The 24,216-nt window shown below is 43.6% G+C and overlaps 1 long non-coding RNA gene across 1 annotated transcript in view; it reads right to left on the bottom strand.

The window, feature by feature from the left end:
- The window catches only part of LOC142045018 (uncharacterized), a 48,882-nt gene that overhangs the window by 5,098 nt on the left and 19,568 nt on the right, over positions 1-24,216 (bottom strand). Inside the window, exons 4-6 of the long non-coding RNA XR_012654497.1 lie at positions 11,482-11,681; positions 10,862-10,948; positions 8,936-9,117 (exon numbers count right to left, since the gene is read on the bottom strand). This is a non-coding gene — a long non-coding RNA (uncharacterized LOC142045018). The remainder of the gene's footprint in view (positions 1-8,935; positions 9,118-10,861; positions 10,949-11,481; positions 11,682-24,216) is intronic.

The following is a 24,216-nucleotide window of genomic DNA, read 5'->3' as shown; positions in this document are numbered from 1 at the left end:
AACCAGGCAAGACAAATAGAAGCCAACATACATGACTGCAGTCACGTTATCTGTCTTGGATGCTTTTGCTCAGGGATTGCCACAGCTTCATTTGCTTCGTTGGTAGTGAATGAATGGCACTTTTGCAGATGTAACCTTTGCTTCATGTTACTTCTCATTTCTCTGAGTCACAAGGAGTTTATTCTCTGTTCTTGCGTTCACCTGCGAAAAGCACAATTTCCTTCCTCTGCCACAAAACATGCACACCCAGCGTAGAGACAGAAGAAACACTGTTATCCTTTCTCCTTGGCTGATTTGAAGAGATCAAATAGCTAAAAGCAACCGTGTCTCTGCCTTGTTTACATTCCTGCTGAGCAGGTACAAGCAGGGCACAGACCCAGATGTGTCTACCAGGGCACTGCTGCGCACGCACAAAAACTCCTCGAGAAACTGAAGCTCTGCCAAAGGGGAACTCAAGGGTCTTTTCACAGTATCTGAGCTGGGAATTAACATTTGCAATTGTGTGCAGCTTTTAATTTCCTTGGGGCAACATTTCTCATGCCATAAAGGCATAATTCTGTGGTTTGTTTTGCTGCTAGTTATTCAGCATACCTCTCGTAAAAAGAGTAATAGAATACTATCAGCTGACTTGCTCTTGCTGTTTTACAGATTGTATTTTGCCAGCAGTGCCTTGTCCAGTCTGAGGATGCTTTCAAAAATGGTGCAGTCAAAAGGGACTGTTTTCCACATTTTTTAACCATTAACTTCTCCTTTCGTGTTAATTTTTTAAATGTCTGACTTGGCCCAATTTTTCACATGGAATTCCCGAATCTGAGTACCTCCTCTTTTGCATATCTGATAAGAGAACAAAATTTTTCTGAGAATGACTGTAAGGACTTTCAGAAAGTCGGGCCTCCTCTTAAACATTGCTCACTTTGGATTTAGCCAGAACTGTGATATCTCAAATAATCAGGCATTTTTTAAAATACGAGCAAAATTTGTACCCTTTCTAAGGAGGCTTTTCAATGCTGAATGCTTAATGATATCTTCCCACCAGCGGGCTGGTGGGGTGGCACATTTCAGAAGAGCCCTGTTCTTGTCCCACCTTGTTCGTAGAGCTAGGACAAATCTCCCTACATAAAAATTTTCACAGCCTCATTTGTGGAGTGATTTGAAATGCTTTAAAGAAAAGCATTCCTCAAAATTGAGATGTTGTTAAAAATACTATGTTAGCTATGAATCCTCACTCCTTCCCTCCACCAAAAATATTTATTTCAGCAAGCAAGATGTTGCTTTATATCTTGAGGACTGTATATTTGCCCTGACACAAGCCTTCCCTGGCCCTTTCCATAGATACAGCTCAGGAAAATCACCTTTAAGTTTTATGGGTAGACACAATGACTTGAGTAACATGGGCCTCATCTTCTTTCCAGCAAGGCCAGCGATTGACCTGCCCGTGGTGTAGTTGAGCAGGATTTTGCCCAGCACCCACCCAAACAGCACCAGCATCCAAAGTGGGAGAAACGAGCAGGGCTTTCTGAGCCAGGGAGACGGCTTCCACTTGAAGCCGCTGTACATACGGCTCCTCATCCCTTCCCTGGCCACGTACGCTTGATTGCTCCACTCGTGCAGCGTGAATTGTGCTATCAGGAGGATGCACTCGGGATGGCATCGCTGAGGGCCAGCAATCTCCCTGTCGCCAGCTGCAGCAGGGTCGGGCCATCTCCGAATAACGAGCAGCATGTGCAAAGAATATGGACTTTGCTACCGGGGAAGGGAGGAAAGCAAACAAAGTGAGAGGGAGGCAGGGTATCTTGGGAAACTGCAAACGTATTATCTAACAGGCTCCCAGGGTCCTAACACCACCAGTTTGGCCCAGTAACCCAGCCGTTTCTTCCAGTTGCTCCTCGTGTCCAAATGCCTGCCTTCTTCCACTGCACTTGCCTACTTTTCCATTGCAATTAATAAAGCCCCAACTGCCTTTGTGCAGTTCTGGTGCACTGCTGCTTAGTGCTGATTCCATTAATTCTCTTGGAAAACTTTGCAACATTTGAATCTAATTGGTCCTGACAAGGAGGGACAGGCACACTATTGGTAAACTGTCAGCAGCTCGCGTTGCCATGACTGGTTCCAACTTCTAGGGTTTAACTGGGAAGAAGTGGGGGGGGAAACCTCCTGGAGCTGTAACAGTTTGCAGTGAAGCAAGCAGTGCTCGCACCAGGGCTGATCTGCTGCTCCAAGCTGCGCTCTGACTTTTGCTGTTTAACTGCTTAAAATTTTCCCCAGCCCTTACTGCGAACATTTTTTTCAAATAATAATTTGAGTAACCATAGTTTCTTCATCATGACTTAGGCTGTTAGACGTTCACATCTAAGCTGAGCTACTGCAGCAACCTCCACTGAAGTGGAGAGCTACACGCAAGCAGGGAAGCGATGCCTGGATGAGCTGTAGTAACTTCCTAAGGTTATGCATAAAAATCTGTGGCTTGATGCAGGAAACGAGCTCGGATCTTGCAAGTCGTGGTCCGGTGCCTGCACCCACACAGAAGGTGGTGGTGAGTCGTTCTGCAGAACGACAACGCTAAAGAGGAAAGGACGCTTCTCAGAAACGGCAAAACTTAAGCTCAAAAAGGCAAGCAAAACCTCAGCGCTGTGAAATCCTCCCACAGATGATGCAGAACGACCACCTGCGCCCGGCCGAGATGAGATTCACCCTTGCGAGCAGGGCCACCTCCAAGCCGGAGCACCCCGGCGAGCTCTGGCTGTGAACAAAGTCTCGCGGTAACTGCGGGCAGCGACAAAACACCCTCGGCAGCTTCAGCCGCGCTGGAGCCAGCCGTGTCTGCTCCCTTTGCAAAGCAAGGGAGGAAGCCAGGGTGGATGTCTGTCAGAAGCCAGCACGGCCACCCCTTGCCCTCCTGGCAGCGGTGAGAGCAGCAAACCGGCTCCCCACACGTCTCCGTCCCACGTCCATCCTGCCTCTAGCTCTGCTTTCTGGCAGGAAGCAAGTTTTTAATTTTTTTTTTTTTTTTTTTTTTTTTTTTTGAGCTGGCTCTGCAAAGCCCCACTGAAATCCCAAAGAAAAGCACGAGTCTGAGATTTATGTTAGCTTTGGCTAAGGGATAAATCTCACCTGCAGCGTCCAGATGGCCGCTTTCTGCAGTCATTGGATCTACTGCAGTTTAGGATAGCATGTCCAAAGACATACCCGAAGGTAGGAGTTGGCCAAACAGCAAACAAGAGTTCAGTTCATGCACCAGCAGAGACCGTATCACATTCCTAACTGCCTCTGGGTCACACAAACCTCCCTGTGAAAAGCATCCTGCACCTGGAAAGCAAAGGGCTGCAGCAGCTGCCCCGCTTCAACCCAGCGAGCTTTTCTCTGAGGCCGCTGTGTTGCCTTGCTCCAAGAATCGCAGATTTATCTCCTCAGCGTGCCAGCTCTTGGCAGACCTACCTAGTAAATACACAACACATAGCATGACACTTTGACAGCTGCTCTGCCACGGACATACCTTAGGGTCCTGTTACTACTTTCCTTCTCGGCTGTGGCAAAAGTTGCCTCGGGAAGCCAGAAGGACAGGACCAGTAATGTTAGTGGGCACTGGGGTCTGCCTAGGGCCTCCAGGAGTGCTCCACACCCCCCCACTGCTGATAGCGTAACTACTTCTACTCATTTGTCAAGATCTAATATATCACACAAAAAGGAGAATGATCTAATGGCTTAGTTAGCAGCAACCAAAACAATGAAAAAAAACCAAAAAACCACAACCCCCCCCAAAAAAAACCAACCCAGCCAAGCAGGAAGAACACTGTAGTGGTTTCTAACTTAATTTCAATTTGCAGGTCACCTGCTATTTTCCACTAGTGGTGTGAACACTATGAGAAATTTCATATATGAAGGTCCAGCCTTTATGAATATGGTTTTTATTTTTGAGACACCTTTGGCTCAGAACAGTGAACTGTTCTCTTTTGAACTTAATTTCTCAAATATTTCTTTACTGCGTAGACGTAGACCATAGGCTATGACTTCTGCATCAGTGAACCATAGACTGTGTAAGGATATTTGCAATCGGGAGTAATGGCATGCAGATTCACAGCTCTGGGTTTCTCCTGAGAAAGAGTTGAATAGTACTTGGCACCAGGCTGGAAATAGGAAGCTGCAAAATCTAGGGTCTCTGGCAAAAGTCTGAAAAAAACATAGCAAATGTTAAGAATCCAGGTTGGCTGCACTGGTAGCTCACTGTGTTGCCTTCAGCTGGTCACTCTCAGCAAACCCACAAGCATCTCACCCGAAATGAGCTTGAGCAGTCCCCACACACGTATGAACACACACGCAGTATCCAGTAAGAGAACCATAAAATGTACCTAGCAAACAGCAACTGGCAGGAGATATCTAGCTGCTGCTTGAAAGATTAATGGCAAACCACCAATATCCTTCATGCCTAGCTTCACACAGCGTTGTTTATTATTTATTATTTACGGGGCAGCTGGGAGAAAAGTCTAGGATGATCGACCTCTATTTAGTAAGTGGTACAGTGTGCAGGAGGGAAAAAAAAAAAGGGAAAGGCCATGTGCACCTCCTGTATGAAAAAAACCTATAAGCAAACAATTCACACTCTGGTAGCTCTCATGCTGCCTGTAGGATTCACACAACAGGATAGTGTGAATTTATTTGTCCAGAAACAATGAGTTATTGTCTCTTCGATTCTGACAAGTGTGAAGTGCAAGGATAAAGGTCTGGAAAAGTTACCATGAGATGGATTTGAGCAATGAAGGTTTTAACAAGTACCCATGTGCTAGGCTACTTCACTCTTCAGGTTGCACTCTTCATCTTATGCGAAGGATACGCAACAACCTTCCACCAAGCTGCTTTGAGATTCGGGGACATGAGGCTGGATGGCAAATGAACGTTAAGGACTTGCAGGCAGAGTGTTATTAACCTACCAAAATTGGGACAGATACATGAAATGTGAAAAGAGAACACGAAGGGAAATACTCTGTAAGGACTTGTCTACTCACAGAGGTTACGCTTTTATCTGGATTTTATGGAGACATACAGTATTGTGACATCTCTTTCCTTACATTTGGGTGGTTTATGTATCACTCCTTATCATTTCAAAACAATGGTGAGAAAATGGGGGAAAATCTGTTCTTAGCAAAAATTTCTCAGTGTTTCCAGGAGTGTTTGCCTTTCCTGGAGGGAAAAGTTCCAGCTACTATTTCAGTAACCCATCCTGTTGTGCTGTCAGCTTGTTCAGTCTCTCTTTTAAAAAAGGGTCATACAACTAGCACTAAAATCCTCTTCAGCACAGAGAGCAGCCGTACAGCATAAAACTGTAACAAGTGCCTACTGAGTCAGACCACTGGTCCATGTTGCACAGTATTTTTTTCAACACATAAAAAAACCAGATGCTATTTGGGAGGTGCATGAGAGTGAAGACACATTCTTCTCTCCTTTCCCCTTGTTGGAGGTGCTGGAGGACAACTCCTTGCCTATTGCCTCTAATATTCACAAATGTGTCTTATCCCTTTCTGAATCTGTTGATAACAGCTGCAGCGAGTTCCAGAAGTTTGCTGCCCAATGGAAAAAAAAAATCCTTCCTTTTACTAACTTGAAGCTGGTCCTTTACTAATTTCACCAAGTAGCACAGGCCCACAGTTCCACACTCAGTATATCTGCCACCTTCTTTTTATGACAAACCTCAACCTTCTGTTTTCCAAACTAAACAGTCCCAGACTTTTTATTCTCTTCTCTTAAGGCAGCTGCTCCATCCTCTTGATCACAGTAGCTGCCCTTTTCAGTACGTTCTCCATCTTCACTAAATCCTTCTTGAGATGCAGAGACCAGGATGGCACATGGTACTCAAGATGGGGACACATCAGGTTTAGAACAGCAGAAAATCATACCTCCTGTCCTGTTCTCAATATCCTTCCTGATGATGCCCAACATTTTGAGGGCTTATTTGGCCATGCTGCACACTGAGTTGATTTTGGCAACAGCAAAAACTGAGTTGTAATGGCCAATTTCAAGTTCAGCATCATGTAAGCATGATTTAGATTATTAGATTACTAATGCAAATACAGAACTCAAGCGTATTTTGATACTATACCTAAAATTAAAATGCAAACCAGCCCTTTTTATAGTCCTTGGAACATGGATATATTTCATCCTTTGACAACTTTTCTGGCCTAAAATCTGATAACTGTTTTCAAGGAAAAAAATGTACAAAGTGTCTTAGAAAACTAATTTCATAAGCATTTGCTTGGGCGTTTGAAGTACAGCAGGTTACTATCAAAAGAGTTCTGCTCACTTTTCAGGGCCAAAATTTAAAGCAGACATCCTTCTAAGCTTGGCAAGCTCATAGTCTTATTTTTGTATTGATATCTATATGATGATTATAAATTCATTACAGATGTAGCATTATTAATTCATTGAGAACTGATTGCATTAGGCATTGCAATTCCGATAACTCATCAGAACTGTCACCACACACAACATATAAAGCAGTTATATTCAATCAAATTACATATTGGATGTTATAGCTAAGTTTGACAGATAAATTTTAAGGATAAGGCCAAAGGTCATAGGATAAAATTTCCCTTCGTGTTGAAGGTTGCTGTCAAACTATATATTATGGGTCCCACTTTCAAACTATGGCACTGGAGGGAATTCCACCTATTGTAAACTGGAGCTGTTTATTGCTTTTGCAGATGTTTTTGCCAATTTGCTGGACTCTTACGTGTGTGTATGGAAATGACCTGCCTCAGATGATTGCTTTTGCTCTGAGTGAACTTGGCTATTTTGCTAAATCTGCTCCTTGTTTTCTACCAGGATGTTTTGGAAGTGGACTAGACAGCAGCCCCGCCGATTGCTACAAAACCAGCATTTACCAGACAGAGGAACTGATGCTTATGGATTTGTGCCAAAAACAATTGACCTGGTTATCCTGACTGGGTAAATATCAGAATATCGGTTGTAAAGAGCCTGAGAGAAATGAATTCATGTCTTGGTTCTAAAATTCTGTTCATTGATACTTTTGCCAAGGGGAATGAAAAATAAATACACAGAATAGCCACTGTAAAAAACCACTAGATGCTTGTTCTACATGGTGTAAACTGCTGGAATATTCTTGGTCCTTGCCTCTTTATATGACTTCAGTCTGCTGAAATCTGTAGGAGCTAAAGTCACCTGTTTGAAATTGCTGCACGGGCTGGCGAGAAGATTACCTAGTTTAAAGCAGCACTGCTGGGTTTGATAGCCCCGAAAGGAAACACCTAATCATTTTAATTTCATATTTCCTTAGTCTTGAATAATTTCCTACCTCCCTCCGCAGTTAACAACAACTTGCCTCCTACCTCCCCTAGTGAGAGCCCGAGCAAGCCCCAGATACATAAACGAAGGCTTGCGGGGAAATCCTCCTGCCTCTGCATCTTCTGCGCTGGGACCTTGGACCCTTGTCATTGCAATTCTCAATATTCTCTGTCTGGCAGAGATGTCTTGCTGCTTCTGGACAGCAGGGAGAAAAGAAACGCTCTGGGAGATGGTGTCTCCCAGTTTGGTTGATAAATCTGCCTGGGCTGGCAGGTCTGTGCTCTGACTTTCCTTGGGGCTCAGACAAGGCCACCCATTACCTCCCTCCTGTGCCACCAGTACATGTTTTGTCTTATGTCACGTACAGACGAAGAGGGACTCCATCAGAATATCCTGGGATGTCCTCATCTGCAAGTCCATTTGAAAACTCCTGGCGTTCGGGACAACGCAGACCGTTCCAACGCCAGAATATCGCCAGCTGAAGGAATATTCTTCACCTCAAGGACAACTTGTCTCTATCAGGAGACCCTCCTGCAGAAAAGGTTGGATCTGAGGGCGGACAGGAGATCATTCTGATTCCCTATCCCTCTTAACATGGATGGGAGGATTTCAGTAGGGGTCTCCAGCAGTGTTATCCAACACATCAGAGTCTGGGGGCACCTTTATGGATGTGAGGAAAGTGCAGCTCTTTTTTTAAGTTAGGATGTGATGCTGCTGGGAATCAAGAAGGTCATTTTCTATAACTGGAAACAAATTTCAAAAGCAGGCTGATGCTTGTTTGATGTTTTCAGACATGCCAGCTTAAAGCTAATCAGGCAAAGTAATTTTTTCTAGTCCTCTGAGTTTTGAGCTAATGTTTTTTGCTGGCTAAAGGACTCGATATTAGCCCTACCGTAAACAGCCATGAAATCTGAGATGTCTTCTGTCTTTTTGTGATTCATGCAGAGACCTGTAGCATTTTAAGCCCAGCAATCGGTATAAAAAATGACTTGATCAAGATAAAAATGAGGTTTTATTTTTCAAAAATGAACTAGCTATCAAAGAGCTAAGTAAAGTTGAAGAGTTAAAGCAAATTAGTGCTAAAAGCAGGGCAAAGAACAAAACATCATTGCCATTATCTCTCGTGCGAGTGGAGGAGAAAATGTGAATCCTTCCTGATTTCTGTATCACCTGACAAGGGGCAGCCAGCCTCAGAGCTGTGCTGGCTTGCAGCACTCCTCGCTGCTGCTTTCGTAACAGCACCACCCGCACCGATTCTGCTGTGAGCAAATCTGAGCACACCAGTGCTCTGACCTGACACCAAGTGCAATTCCCTCCCACTTGCTGCCTGGGACAAATAGTTGCCTCAGTGTTAGCAGGAGAAATTTCATGAGTGGAGGGAAAAAGATTTGGTTCAATGTTCATATACTTCAAATGAACTTTCTTCTCACATATATAGGTATAGAAACATAAACCTCCTCCCTCTTTCCCAGGAAATTAGCATCTGTGTTCATTGCTTTCCACATTCTCAGTTTTCAGGAAGAGCTGTAATCCAGCTGCATAACCCTCAATTTTTAATTTCCAGAGCAATACAGACTTTCAGGCCCTCACAGCATTCCTCCTAACACATCATCACTGTCCGTGAGAGCAGAATCAAACCTACCGTGTCAGCCTGGCATCGCTCTCTGTAACGGCAGACTTGGCAGGAGCAGAGGAGGAAGGAGGGGAGAGCAAGAAGCTCTGCTGCGGTTGTAGCTGTATGAATAAAAACCCCTGAAATTTTCATCTCTCCGAGACTTTGATGGAAAAATTATTTGTTTCTTCTTAGCTCAGGGATGTCTTTGGCTGGAATTGAAGATTCAGAAGAGAATAGAAAATCAAATCAGGTTTTAAGAAAACAGTTAAAAGTCTTAAATGCCATCTATATTTTAAACATCAGGAAGGTGCCTCTGCTATTCCCCTCCCTGCCCAGCCCCATGTTAACATCTCAGAGTAATTTCTATGGATTGCATCATGCCAGGATATCTGGTTGTTACTGCTCCAGTTGATGTTTTACCGGCAGGCTGCTGACGGTCAGCTTCTGTTTCTACCCTGCACAACAATGAAAGCAGACAGTTTGTGGGAATACACCATGGGGAAGGACACCGATAGGAAAACAGCTGTTTAAACATTAAGATAAGTATCTGAATAGTTCCTGACTGGGAGCTAATTTTTAACAACCTTTGTGGATGTGGGAAGACGTGAGCAAAACATTGGAGCCACCCATTTATAATTCCAGTCTGCAGGCAGAAAGGTTGGCCATGTCACATCTTTATTTTCTGATAGGAAAAAGTCTTTCAGTTAAAGAACAACAGGTCTAAAAAGTGCTGGGCCACTCCTCCTGAGTAAGAGCCAAGTCCTGCTCCTCCCAAGGAAATTTTGGAAGGGGCTGCAAAAGTGCTGGTGCAGGGCAGGGGCAAACATTGCTCCTCGGGGGCAGGTAAGGAGCACTTCCAGAAAAGGAATAGCAAATGCTCATTCTGCAGCCAGGAGGAGAGAAACAGGCGGATGGTTTAAGCAGACTCCCCTTTCCCAGCAACAGCATTTGCAGGAAATTTGTGAACTTCTCACACAGAGGCGTCCGGCAGCGAATCTGTGTCGTTAAACAGTAACTACCTTCTTTTGGGCAAACCATCCCTCCCCTCCTTCTCTTCCCTTCTACCACCACCACCACCAGCCTCACCACATGATTTTAAAGCAAACGGGAGCCCCTCAGCAACCACAACTGTCACCGGGGAGAGAAAGAGCATTCATCCTCGCAGACCACGACCGCCCCACTGCCACCAACGCTGTGTACCCCCACGGGTGGGGAGACACTCCGCACACAGGCACGTGTCCTGGGGCCGGCAGAGCCAAGTCACAGGCAGTGAAGACACCTCTTTTTTTTTTTTCTAAGCAGTCTGATCATAAATATGAGCAGTAATCGGGAACACGTGAGATGATCTGTCAAAGAAAATAGTCTTTGGATGGATTTCAACTCAGGTGGCAAACTCCTGGTAACAGAAGCTGTTTTCCACTGGTATTATTTTTTTATTAATATTTGAGGGAATACATGTGATACTGCTTGCCTAGGTCTTTTTTTTTACCAAAGAGAAAAGAGCATTTTTCCCATCTGGTAGTTTTGAGTTGTGACAGAAAGCCTTAGTGGGGACGGTGGGCATACGAGAGCACACAGCAGCCCTCCAGCCAGGGTCTGGTGTGCCAGACCGTCCATGGCATCATCTGAAGCAGTTTTGGGATCTGAAGCAAGCTCACTGACAGCTGCCATTGCCTCCACGGGGGTGAGGAGCGGGTAACAGGCTGGCATCGCCGAGGGTGTCCTGCTGCCTGGGCGGCTGAAGAAGGAAGATAACTGAAGAAGCACCAGCTTCTCCCACAGGTGACCCATGTCCCACCCTGCCCTGCTCCCACCTGGAGAAACCCGGAGCTGATACCTCCCCAAAACCAGCCGTTTGTGCCAGACACAACTCTGCCTTGCTCCCTCCCTCCCTTCCAACATTCCTTCTGACCCTCAGTAGTCCCAGCTCCAGCTCAGAAGTTATCCTGCAACCTTCTTTTTGTAGGAGGTGGTTTCCTGCTGCAGGAAGCAACAGTTCTCCTTCGGCTTCACCAAAGTAAATCACCTCTTGTCCTTCACCTGTGTTTTCAATAAAACAGATGAGTTATAATCCGTGCGTATTTTGCTTAACAGAATGATAGATAAAAATGCTCCCTTTCCATCAGACTGTTTTATCTCCCGTGCCATGTGAATGGCAGAAAGAAGAAAGCCCAGAAACTCATCAAAAGAAGATCAGAGTTTGTCTCTTCTCGTCACCTTCTGCAGTGCTCTGCAGTGAGATGGCAGCCGCCGCGCCACTGCCGCAGCGAGCAAGCCCTCTCGGTATGGGGAAATACAATAAGGGACTGAAACAACTTACTCTATCCCAAGTGTACCATCCCTTTTGTTTGTTTGTTTTAATTTCATATAGTCTCACATCTCACAACTTTAAGCTTGAGCTTCACATTCAGCTAATCCCTCAGGATCTTTACATGAAATTTGGTGTTAAATGATCAAATTTATACACTTTCTCCTCATCTCGTTCCATTAATCGCTTCACGGCCCCAGTTTTATCCAAATGTCTTGCAAGCTTTTCTGTAAATACAGATTTTTTTTATTTCTAGTGAACTTGCCTGGTTTGCAGTTTGAGGAGGGGTGCTGCTCATGCCACGAGCTGGGGTGTCCTCACTGCTGTGCCCAGGACAACTTTGCAGCCCCGGGAATGGCACCCAAAGGCAGGTCCCGAGAGCCTGCTGGCTGACAGCAAGAGAGGGCGATTTTTAGAAGTTCAGCAGAACAGCCCAGTCTGAAGCATCAGATTGCCCCTGCAAAACTGAACGCAAGCAGCAGTTGTAAGCACTAGAAAAAGATGTACTACTATGTTGTGTCCACATTAGCCTTATTACATGCAAAAATAAAAATCTTATTAAGACCAATCAAGTGCCCAAAAATGACCAAGTCAAACTATATCATACAGCAGAGGTCTTCTTAACCTGAAGTTGCCCAAAATCTTTCGGAGAGCCCCAAACGAGGAAAGCCCTTTTAAGGGCACTATAGTTCACTGCTCAACCATGACGTCCCCTGCCAGAAACGCTGACGTGAGCAGGTAAGTAATGCCCTCGGTACCCGTTGGATACAGCCATTTCATCCTGGTAGAAAGTTTTCTCAACTGTTTCCCATCTTTAGCACAACTCAGTCTCTGCCAGGAGTATCCAACCACATTTTGGATGTGTCAGTGTAAGGGACCGTGGCATCTGGGGTACGGGGAGAGGATGGGGAAAGTATTGCACAGGACTGCAATACTGTGGCTATTCAGTTGAAACACGTGCCAACTTTGGTGGTTTCATTGAGCTGTTTACAAAAAAAAAAAAGGAAGATGAAGAGATAAAAATATGAATGTTATTGATGCCTGTAGCGTGGGCATTGTGTAAGAAAGGGATTTATGAAGACACTGTAAAACACTGTGTTCTGAAGAGTACCAAGCAATGGTAATCTGTCTATAACATCACACAAGAGTGCTCTACAGACAAGAGCAAGGGGACTCCTCCACAGCCATGCATATAAACAGCTGTTAGTAAAAGTGTGGGAGTGTATTTCCTTCAGAAAACAAATTAAAAAGAGCGCCCAAACTGAAAGCATCGCTCCATAGCATGAAAAAGTTTTTCATTCTCACAAGCATGGAAGCAAAGGGGCTGGGAGTGGGATTTTACAGTCAAGGACATGGAGAAGCTTCACAGCACCCTGTGATGGAGCCAGGATGAATCCCCCTGGAAGCCTCTGTGAGATTACTCTAATGTTTGTTTCAGACAGAATAGTCATCCGCTCTTCTGGTCGTCCAAAGTGTGACAGCATAACATGGAAAAGTCATGGATTAATATAGCTCCATCTTCAAAACTGAGCTAAAATAACCCATTCAGAAAGATACCTGCATAGCACTATGGGTATTACACCAGTCCAAAAGAAAAGAAAATTACTAGTCACAGAGAGAAGGAATTAAAGGTGGAGGGAATGAGAACAGGGAAGTCTTAGGGTGCCAAAATATAGAATGAGTCGAAGTGAGGGTTCATTACTGTGAGCACTCTTTAACCTTAGAATGTGTGAAGTAATGTGAATTATCTTAACTCATATTCACTGAAGTTTAGGAAACAGTATGTACGCTTGCCTCGGCTATGGCTCAGAACATGCTTGTGTACATTTAGTGTAGCAATGATAAACAGTAAATTAAGATACGGTAATTGGATTGAGAGTCATTGGCTTTAGAGTGAAAAGAAATCAGTAAGATTGAAAAGCTCAGCAAAATAAGGCTGGTGGGTACGCATGGAGGAAAGGGAGCAATTGGAGGGTTGGGAGGAAGCCCCACAAGTGAGCAAACACCGTGTCCTCTAAGAAGGAAAAGACAGAGAAGATGGATGCTGAGGAAACCATGGGAAGGAGGCCTTGTCAAATATTGCAGTTCTTGCAGAAGTCATCTACCCATGATAAAAGCAAGAAAGAAGCTTTGAGGAAGAAGCTAAGGCAGACCAACAAGGCGTGGAGACTGTAGGCACAAGATGTAGGAAGACGGAGAGATGGAGGTGCTAGACAAAGCAAGCAAGACACTACTGGATTCCTGCGCTGTCTCCAGACTGCTCTCAGTGTGTTTGTCAGGAGGAGCTGATGTCTTTTAGGTTGGATGCATTTGGCAGGATGCAGGCATACGTGTTTGGCTTCCAAAAAGAGATACATTGAATTTTGGAATAGACATCTAGGTTAGACAGTATAAGGTGTGCACTGATTTCATGGGGACACTAAGGAGATAGGTAAAGCCACTGGTCCCGTTTTCAGATGGTTAATTTTTGATTTGGAGAATCCATCTTTAGGAGATCTTATATCAGTCCCATTGCATCACTGTACATACCTACCACACTGTAAACACACCCTTGGGGCAGCTCACATGAGGTTTTCAGCTCATTTTCATTCCATTAATCGCTCCACGGCCCCAGTTTTATCCAAATGTCTTGCAAGCTTTTCTTATATTTCAGCTCATACAATTATTTGGAGGGCCCTTCCCCCCAGCTGTCCCCAGTTTTGAAAAGCCCAAACTAAACACTGTCATGGGCCTGGCACCAACGAGGTGATGGTTTTAGCAGGTTACCTTACACAGGTTCACAAGACCAGGAGGAACCTTCTCCAGGCTTACCGCCATTACTTTACTCCCTAAATGCTCCAGACTCCCAAGTGCTGTGTTCGTGCCGACTGCCTTTCCCGCAGCGGAGGCAGCCGAGCCCTGGGGTCGAGCGCGGGAGGAAGGCAGCGAGGAAGAGCGGCCAAAGCATGCACAGCAGTCAGCGCCCAGCGTTCGGGGCGTGAAATGACATTATTCCCTAAATACGTGACCTAATCACTTCAGCATGTATCTATCTCACTGCAAGCATCTCACCCAGTTCTTACGGGTCTTAATGTTGTCAGCACTGGATGCCGGATTACGGTTGCTGTGATAAACGTCCAAGGAAAGACTCGAGATAGGACAGTGGTATTCACCCACCAGAAGTGGGAAGGAGGCTTTCTAGCTTTTAAACTGTAGTTATTGCTTCACCCTTGTTTACCCTATTCTTTCTTGTCAGTTGAATAGGAATTTAAAAGCAGAACTGAATTTTTTTTATATATAAACATTTGTGGTAAGCACTGAGCCACAACAGTGTCGCAACCAAAACACAGTTGCTCAACGGCACCTGTTAGTGCAATTACTTGACATAAAATGTGTTCTTTACTGTTGTCTACAGGGAAAACCAGCAGCAGCCTGTTACCCTGCAGCTCCAGCTGGCAACAAAATTTGTTACCTTGATCTTGCATAATATTGCAGATGAAAATAACAGAATTCCAGTGATCAAACTTGTTTTTCACTTATTACCAAGTGCAAGCTATACCCTGCAACCAGATAACCTTGAGAAACAAGACTAAACCAAGCTGTTTATTTACAGATAAATATTTTCAAGGGACCTGAATTTATATGCATCAAGGAAAGCATACCTGAGGGCGTATTTTTTCCTTTATTTTTCTCCATGGCTGAATTAGTGCTGGAGAGAAAGCAGAGTCTTAACAACAGTCACCTATTTCTTTGTATGTTCTCACAAACCCTTCCACAGTCCTAAGTAGGGGGAGACTCCAAAGTGGTGGCTAAAGGCAAAAGGGCAAACATATAATTAGGATCCGATCAGAAGTTCTGCCAAGTTTCTCCTAAAATAACTATCATTATAGACTGCAGAGTGCAGATGTTACCCATATATTTACGGTTAAGGGCTTTTACAGTTGTTAAAGACTATTTCTAAGAGGTATGCGAAAGATAACTGAAGAGAGCAAGAGCAAGCTGGGGAGGTTCTAGTTCACTGCAACGGGGTGTGTGCTTCTGGTGGGAAAGGTTTGTAAACCTAAAAAAGGTGAAACTGTTTAGCCAGCGTGGAAGGTCAAAGAGACACATCTTCTTGGCAGGTCTACAGGGAGCCTGATCTATAGGTCCCCGAGGAACTGTGTGAAATCGGGAGATTTCCTGACAGTGGGCTTTTGGAGCGGATTTTTATACATCTATGTGCAAGAAGCAACACAGGGAAATAGTGTGGTAGGCATGGGCTGTCCAAAGCCTTCTGGAGGGCTTGGGATTGGCATGGCTCTCTGTCTTCTATGCAGAACTGTAGCACAAGTATGATAATTTGGCTCTGAAGGTGTCTACACGGTTTTGACACCATTACAGCAATGTATAGTGCCTTACAGACAGTCTATACAGTCACGCTAAAGCCAACTTCGTTGGAATAAAAAGGCAGAAAAAAGTTGGGAAGCAAGCAGATAGAAGGATAAAAAATTTCATCTATCTGTGAAATGAAAGAGCATGAGAGAGGTGCTAAAGTTATCACGGACAGTTTTCATTATCAAGATAAGACTTCAGGCTGATGGACCAAATACTGAGAATCAATACTAAGAATCAGCATGGGTTGAGGGCTCTTCTCACAGAACATGGTCAATGGCCAGCAGGATAAGGTCTTATTGAACGAATTATGATGGAGTGAGGTCTGCAGAGAAAGGGCTCACTGCACCATTTAATGGAAGTGGGAGCTGGTAAAATTTAGGTTGTGCCCCACAGAGCCAAGGAAAACAGCATGAAAGCAGGGTCCTATAACAGATGTAAAGGAGACTCAAAAAGAAATGGAATTTGAGAAACCTGAAAGTGGACCCACAAATCTATGTTTAGCATCAATTCACAGCACTGAGTAGCAGACTGGGAAAGGTCTCTAAGCTTGTTGTTCATTTTTCTATTTTTATATATTCTTTTCACCTTTGAAATTGGAAGAGAAAGAATCTCAAAAAATGAGCAAAAAGCACACAAAAGGACACCTGAGGGAAAAAGGTTGTTCTTTATAACTTGCAAAGCTAACATTGTATAACAACAGAAGGAATAAATGTCAGAAGAAAAAACATTGTGTACAGTGCTAGCAAAAGGGCATTACTCATAGCCTGATATAAACAACTAACAACTCCCATCTGGCAACAAAAGTCTTTGCGAAGGGAAATACACTAAAACTCCTGCCGTTGATAACTGAGGCCTGTTATGGGAAATGCCTGCAGGATCCAACTGTGATTGCAGCAGAGGGAAGGGAAATGACATGCTCATGTCCAAAATAGCTTGAAATCCAACGGTATTTGAGGCGTTTCGAAATAGCACACATTCAGAAATGAAAAGCAAGTAAAAGTGGGCAGCGGGTACAGAGCAGTTCAGGCAGCTGAGCTCTGAGATGGCTCCTTGCCCCTGACTTTTTCATGACGGAGCATCCACATTACCATCAGCCCTAACATCCCATGCAGGGAAGGGAAGAGCAGAGCCAGGCGGCGATGGTTCAAACTGAAAAATACGGGTGACACCCTTTGGGAAAAGAAAAACAGAAACTAAAAATGAGGAATTTTTGATAATTCCAGAGAAGAAATTGTCATTCATATAGCGCGTGAGCCAGAGCCCACCGAAGCCAAAAAGAGCCTTGCTGTGAGATTCAGTGGGCTTTGGCTCATGTCCATAGGCTAAACGCTTTCTCTGGCAAGTCTACAGAGTGATTCAGCCCCAAACTGCTCAGCACAGCCAAATTCAAAAGCCCTATTCATAGTCTAAAAAAGGCAACTGGACATCATTCCATGGTCCCAGTTGCCCAATTGTCTTCAAACAGGTGGCAGAAACAACATCCGTCGCCGGCCAGAAAACCAAAGAGAAAGTTAGGAGCCTGTGCTAGAGCAAGATTTTACATCTAACACTTGTACTGTGGAACCAATTTAACATTTTCCATTGAGATTACTCTCTTTAAAAGCACTGGTCAGGCTTTTGCTTTTTTTTTTTTTTCCTGATTTCACTGCAGAACTCATCTATTCATCTCCTCTTACAGGAAATCATAATAGCATGTGGAACTGATATAGTAAACAGTAGCAGGCGTGGTAAGATACTTGAGGGGCTTTCCATTATTGCAGGAAGTAAGATACCTAGAAATTAAATTAGGATTTTTGGATAAGGGTATTAGTATTAGTATTTTGGATAAAGGAGACTGGAGAAGAATACAGGAATTTCTGGTGGGAAGAAAGCAGCTATTTTTACAGATTACCCAGGAAGGATGCCAATCAATAGGCATAAAGATACATTAATGGGCCCATCTCATGTAAATAAAGCTATTTCAAAAGATCATAGTTTCCAGCCTTTATAAGACTAATATCCTAAATAGAGGGTAGTGGTCAACGGCTCAATGTACAGATGGAGATCAGTGGCAAGTGGTGTCCCTCGGGGGTCTGTACTGGGCCAGTACCATTTAATATCTTCATCCATTACATAGACAAGTGCACCCTCAGCAAGTTTTAAAGATGACATCAAGCTGAGAGGTGCAGCTAACATGCGTGAGGGATGGGATGCCATCCAGAGGGACCTGGGCAAGCTCGAGAAGTGGGTCTGTGTGAACTTCATAAGGTTCAACAGGGCCAAGTGCAAGGTCCTGCACCTGGGTTGGGGCAACCCCTGGTATCAACACAGGCTGGGGGATGAAGGGGTTGAGAGCAGCCCTGCCAAGAAGGACTTGGAGGTACTGGGGGATGAAAAGCTGGACATGAGCCGGCAATGTGCGCTCCCAGCCCAGAAAGCCAACCGTATCCTGGGCTGCATCAAAAGAAAGGTGACCAGCCGGTCGAGGGAGGGGATTCTGCCCCTCTGCTCCGCTCTGGTGAGACCCCCCCTGCAGTACTGCCTCCAGATCTGGGGTCCCCAACGTAAGAAGGACATGGACCTATTGGAGCGAGTCCAGAGGTGGGCCATGAAGATGATCAGAGGGCTGGAACACCTCTCCTATGAGGACAGGCTGAGAGAGTTGGGGTTGTTCAGCCTGGAGAAGAGAAGGCTGCGGGGAGACCCTATTGTGGCCTTCAAGTACTTAAAAGGGGCTTACAAGAAAGATGGGAACAGACTCGTTAGTAGGGCCTAAGATAAGACAAAGGTTAATAGATTTAAATTAAAAGAGGGTAGATTTAGACTAGATATAAGGAAGAAATTTTTTACGATGAGGGTGGTGAAACCCTGGCTCAGGTTGCCCAAGAGGTGGTCGATGCCCCATCCCTGGGAACATTCCAGGTCAGGCTGGACGGGGCTCTGAGCAACCTGATCCAGTTGAAGATGTCCCTGCTCGTTGCAGGAGCGTTGGAACTAGATGACTTTTAAAAGTCCTTTCCAAACCAAACTACTCCAAATCCCAAATTACACCAAAATAAGCATTCACACTGTGGGAAAGAATGCAGTGAGAATGGAAGGAAGCAGCAAGTTAGTCACCCAAACTTCTGTCAAGGTTTTCCGCTCTGAGCAAGAGAAGGTTGAATTATATGCAAGCAGCACCAGCCTATGATATACAGAGGTTGAAATGCAAATAATAGATCTCATGCTTTTCAATACCCAAGCAGAAGATGCTTCAGTGATTATTTAGTTTTATAGCTGGGCGAAGTATACGTGATGAATATGTTTCTGTCTCCCCACAACTCCCAGGGAATTCAAGGGAAGAAAATAATTCAGGCTTTACCTATCTGATGGGAGAGAGACTAAAAAGTAATAGGAAAACATTTAAATAGTGACTAGTGACATTTCCATTTTGACATTTTAAAATTGAAAGGCTTGTTTGGAAGAGGTGAAATGTTTATTTTAATTTTTTTTAAAGGAAATTTTTACTTTTCCTTTTGAAATAACATGTTTTGCTTTAAAACAATCCAGCTGACAGGGAAAAAGGTGGTGAAGATCCCACAAATTAAATCAAAGGGTTTGAATTTAGCTTAAAATTTGAATAGTTTCTTTTCTGCTTGACTCAGACTCTTCTCGCACTCCCCTCTAGCTTTTCAGATTTGGGCCAATGAACAAAAACATCTATTATTTACATGTGTTGTTTGAACAATGACATAGGGTGAATCTGCAATGTAGTGATGCTCCAAGAGGACAGCCAATATCTTGGCAAGGGAAGAAGAGCTCCTTATGAGACCAACACTGCTGAATTCCCTGTTGCTTTGCACTTGTAAACAGTTCATGGAGGGTCAATGCCTCTAACACACCTTCACTCTCTTAAGGCAATATTCCTCAACCATTTGCATCTGCTGAAAATAGCTACAGGACAATACACCATCAGGCCCTGTGGGTCCACACCATAAGTAAATGTTGGATGGTGCTGCAGCACAAAGTTGTTCTAGAAACCACTTGATGAGAGAAAGCAAAGAATAAAACTAACTTTCCAAAGAATTAGAAGGCCAAGTTTTCATCATCAGTGGAGAAATCCTGGCCATGCTTTAAATCATCAAAAAGTTCCCAGAGACTTCAGTGGGAACAGGAATTTAAGGAACTATGCACCAGCCTCCCTACGGACAATTTATTTCCTTTTGTCCTGAACTTAATGTAGGGAGGTTTTTTGCCTGCTTTTTTTTTGAGTCCTGGGCAAGGACACAAGGAGGAAATCTCCCTTCTGTGGTAATAGGTGCATGTAGGAACTTGTTGAGGAAGAAACAATGAAGTGCATTCCTATTGGCATTTCTGAACTTCTGCAATTTCACTGTTCACATACTTCTAGCACTAAAACATAAAGGATCATATAAGTATTCCCATTTACACTTTTTGTCATTTTTCACCATGAAAAGCATCTTGAGGAACTTGCCTTATTTTTGATGACAAAATCCAAAATTCATTGTGTGATAAACATTAATATTTAATAGAGTTTGCTACAATCTTGTCCAAAAGAGGAGGAAAAAGAAGAATTGAAGACAGGCAGGGAAAGGACCCTGTCACACAGCTATGCTCCAATACTCCCCATTTGAGCTCTGCTTGAGCTTGGTAGAAATGAAAACAAGGTAGATCAGAGGATTCCTTCCTTTCCCATCCCCCTTCCCTCCTCTCCGGTTGGGAGGAGAACAGGCTAGCAGAAAAAAATCCCCCTGGTGAACTGTAACCTGTGTTTTACTAGTCTTGAGGCCAAATTATACAACTGAATCAACACACTTTGATCTCTTACTATCACTTTTCTATCTTCTCATCTCACATAAATCATTCTGCTTTCCTCTGAATTTCTCCCATTCCCCTGTAAACACACCCATTTGCAGTCTGCCATGGAGTTCTGACCTTGTCTTCAAGATCCCACCAACCTGGCAAAAGGTGCATCGACCTTGCCAAGGAAGAAGGACAAGGGCAGGTTGTGCAGGTTTGCTTTCCCAGGCAATTCTAGACATACGAGAAATTTATAACTGAGAAGTTTAAACATGTTGTAAGAACATAAATATGCTGTATATAGTACATAATAATATGTCCTAACAGGAACACTTGCAAGAACTTTGGCAAACAATCAAACGGTATTAAAAAGCTTTCCTCACTCCACATTGTGATGTTTTCAGTTTCTTATTGTTAAATTAAATGAATATATGGAATAACAAGAGTTGAAAGGAAAAGGTGTACTGCGGAGCCTACCCAATCACGAGCTAGATCTGTATATAATTAATTCTGACCAGCCATATGGCCTTTTGTGCCACATCTCTACTGTTTTCTATTCATATATAGTTAAAGTGCATTAAAACTAAACCAAAGTTGCAGAGTCAGCATTCAAAAGGTTGGAAATGCCAGAATGAAAGCTGCTTGGGCAACATCAATCCAGCCTGCTTATGCGAATGCATTCAGGTATAGTCTTAATTTTATGATCACACATTTCTTCCCTGCCCTCCTCCACCCTGCCTCAGTGTGCTCAGCGGGCTCAACAAGCAGCTATTTCAAATTCTATTTTGTACTTCCTTCTTGAAGGTTGATTAAACTAAAGAAGAATGGGCACATAATCTGGCAGGGAATTTCACAGACATTTGCTGCCAGTGAAGAAACTGGCATTTCATTCCAGGCTGCGGATAGGGATACGCGCAGGAGAAGACCACACGCTCTTGTCCTGACCTATCTGTCCTGCCCAAACTGCCCCGCTCCCATCCCTCTCTTCCCTATGCCTTCTACTTTTTCTCCCAGTCCCAGCCTTCCCACCTCAGCCTCCTTATCCAAGGCCCAAGCATTCCCTCCTATCCCATTCAGTTGCAATCTTCCCAACATTTTTCACGCAAATACCCTTCATTCCCAATCCAGTTGTCCCTGTTAATTTCCTAGATTTCCCCACAGCCTCTCTTTTGGTCTCACTCTCCCAGACCCTCATGTTTCTTCTCTTTCCACCACGAAGCATTCCCAGCTCATCCTTCATGATCCTTATCTTACTAAGAAACCCCCTACTACCACCGGGCTTGAACCTTGGCTCTTGATCACTCCTCATACAAAGCAAATTAACTCCTCTTCCAGACCACCTGAGCAGCCCCAAGCAGTCTCCTCACCTTCTACAAGAGCTCCCAGCACCCAGGTAGCACCTTCAACTGGGAGAAGCAGCACCAGAGAAGTCCTGGTTTAAGCAAGGCACCCTGGAGCTAGCATACGTCTGTGAATGACAGATTTCTTTTTCTTCTTTTTTTCCTTTTTCTTCTTTTTTTCCTTTTTCTTCTTTTTTTCCTTTTTCTTCTTTTTCTCCTTTATCTTCTTTTTCTCCTCCTTTATCGCCTTTATCTTATTTTTCTCCTTGATCTCCTTTTTTATTTTTTCCCCTTTTGCTTCATCTCTTTTTCCCATTTTCTGAGAATTTAGCTGCCAAAATGTAACAAGTCTCAGCAGAGCACATACGAAGCGATTTTTTAAAATGTTCAGGTTGTCCAACACCGGTCAATTTGTCCAAAGGAGAAGAAGGCAAAAAGAAATTTCCTTAAAAATAAAAAACCTTGTCGGGTTTCAGAATGTCATTTCAGACCTGTAGAGGTGCAAGTGTTCCCCAATTAATTCATTGAAGGGTTGAGGGGTTTTGCCTTTTTATTAAGAAAAAAATCTTTTCTCTTAAAAGTAGATTTCAGAAGAGACTTAACTATCTTGCTTTTAAAGTTTTTTTCCAGAAATATTCCATCCAAGGCAGATAACCATTTTGGAAAATTTCATATGGACACATTTCATCAAGAAAGATCTTTGCAGACCCACAAAACCTGAGCTATTCCACCCAAATAGTCATCCCGTTTCCACCTTGCCTCCTAATAAAATGCTTTGGTTCCTTAATCAAAGCAGATTTTTATAAGATTTCATATTTTTTTTCTCCCAAATGAGTGTGTTTTCTGCGTTTTGTCATAAGTGAGTAAGATATTAATTTTTTCCCTCTTGAAAACTCAGTTACTGGAAAATGGAAATTTGGCTCACTGTAAAGCACTTGAGATAACTCAAATAAAATCATGCGTATCCATCGCATTCCTGATACTCCGGAGTATCGGTGAAATCGGAGAGAGATGCAATTCAGGAACCCTCCAAACAAGTCTACACACAATGGTTTGGAAACACTCCCTGATTTTTTTGTTGCAGTTTAGTTTGGCTGATGTGCACTTTGGGAAAAAAAGTGCACATCTCGTTCCTGCAAAGATTGACCTACATGCTTAATTTTACCATTTGAAAATTCAGTAAGATTAAATATGTGCACAAATCTTTGAAGATGTAAGGCCTAAACAACCCTCTGATGGAAGTACAGGGGAATATGTGTGATCATAGATGACATCTTCTTTTTCTTTCTAGATACTACAAAGGCTAAGTGCAGTCTGCAGCACCTTACAGATTAATTATCAACTACACACTAAGTTTTTTCATTTCTTTCCTCCTTTCCTCCTTCTTCTAGCTGACAGCTGGTAGTTTTACTTTGTTCTCACTTTGAGAGTGCCTACATTTTACTGGTAATAAGTCCTCTCAAAGAATTCTGCTTGCAGTTTCTTGCAGCACAGAGGGTCTTCCAATCAATCCCATTTCTTCTGGCAGCAAGCCCAGAGATTTCCAGCAACCCACTTTGAATAGATCAGAGTAATGGCAATACCCTTGAAGACTTCTCCTGGAGAGGGCTGGTCTGCTCTGGAGCACTCTGGAGCTCAAAGGCAATTACAAAGCATTTCCAGGAGAAACTCTGACCTGGTGGCTCAAAAGTACACTACCACGCTGCTGAGAAAAGGCAGTCAGGAGGATTTAAAAAAAAAAAATAATCCACAAAACATTCTGGTTTTCTTTTTTACTGTACTCTAGAAATTATGCTTTTCTGACTTTTTTCCTTTGGAAATGAACCACCTAAATGCATTGTTTTTGAAGAAGACTGTCAAATGCTTTGTGGACTCCAGCAGATAAGACGCTGTACTATAGTGACTCATAGATTTGCCGGTGTAAGTATGCTAAATTTCCACAGAGGTGGGACTGGGAGAAACCCTTTGAAGTCAGTCCTACAGCAGATGTTGAATCTCACTCCTGAGAGACAGAAAAAATCTCTCTCAAATGCCATGCACCTCTGACAGACTCTGGCTGGGAGACAAAACTCAAAATGAATGTAGAGAATGGGGCCTGATCTGCTGAAGCAAATCCGTGCACATCTTAGGAAACTAACTTTATTTAAGGTATTTGTATTAAAACAAAACAAAATGCTAAAGCAGAATCAGCATCAAAAGCACACGAAGGATCAAACGACTCACTATTCTTATAATCCAATTATTAATATAACAGCTTCGGTGGTTCAAAGAAACACTGCGCTAGTGGCACCTGCAGCGGAACGAAATGGAGCTTGGAATGAGCTCAGGCTGCAGTCCAGAAAGTGGAGGTTTCGTTAAAAGGACCTCAAGAGACCATCACCACGTCAGCCTGAAAAGAGAGTGGGATCCATCCTGTGTGTCGCTTCAGCAACCCCAGATGTCAAAAGAATCACTTAACACATTATAAAAGCTAAAGATGGATGGTTGAGAGGACTGATAAAAATGCAAATTGAAACGGCCAAAAATTC

Source organism: Buteo buteo, chromosome 26, assembly GCF_964188355.1.
Source record: "Buteo buteo chromosome 26, bButBut1.hap1.1, whole genome shotgun sequence".
Lineage (NCBI taxonomy): Eukaryota > Metazoa > Chordata > Aves > Accipitriformes > Accipitridae > Buteo > Buteo buteo.
This window is presented reverse-complemented; position numbering and strand designations above follow the sequence as displayed.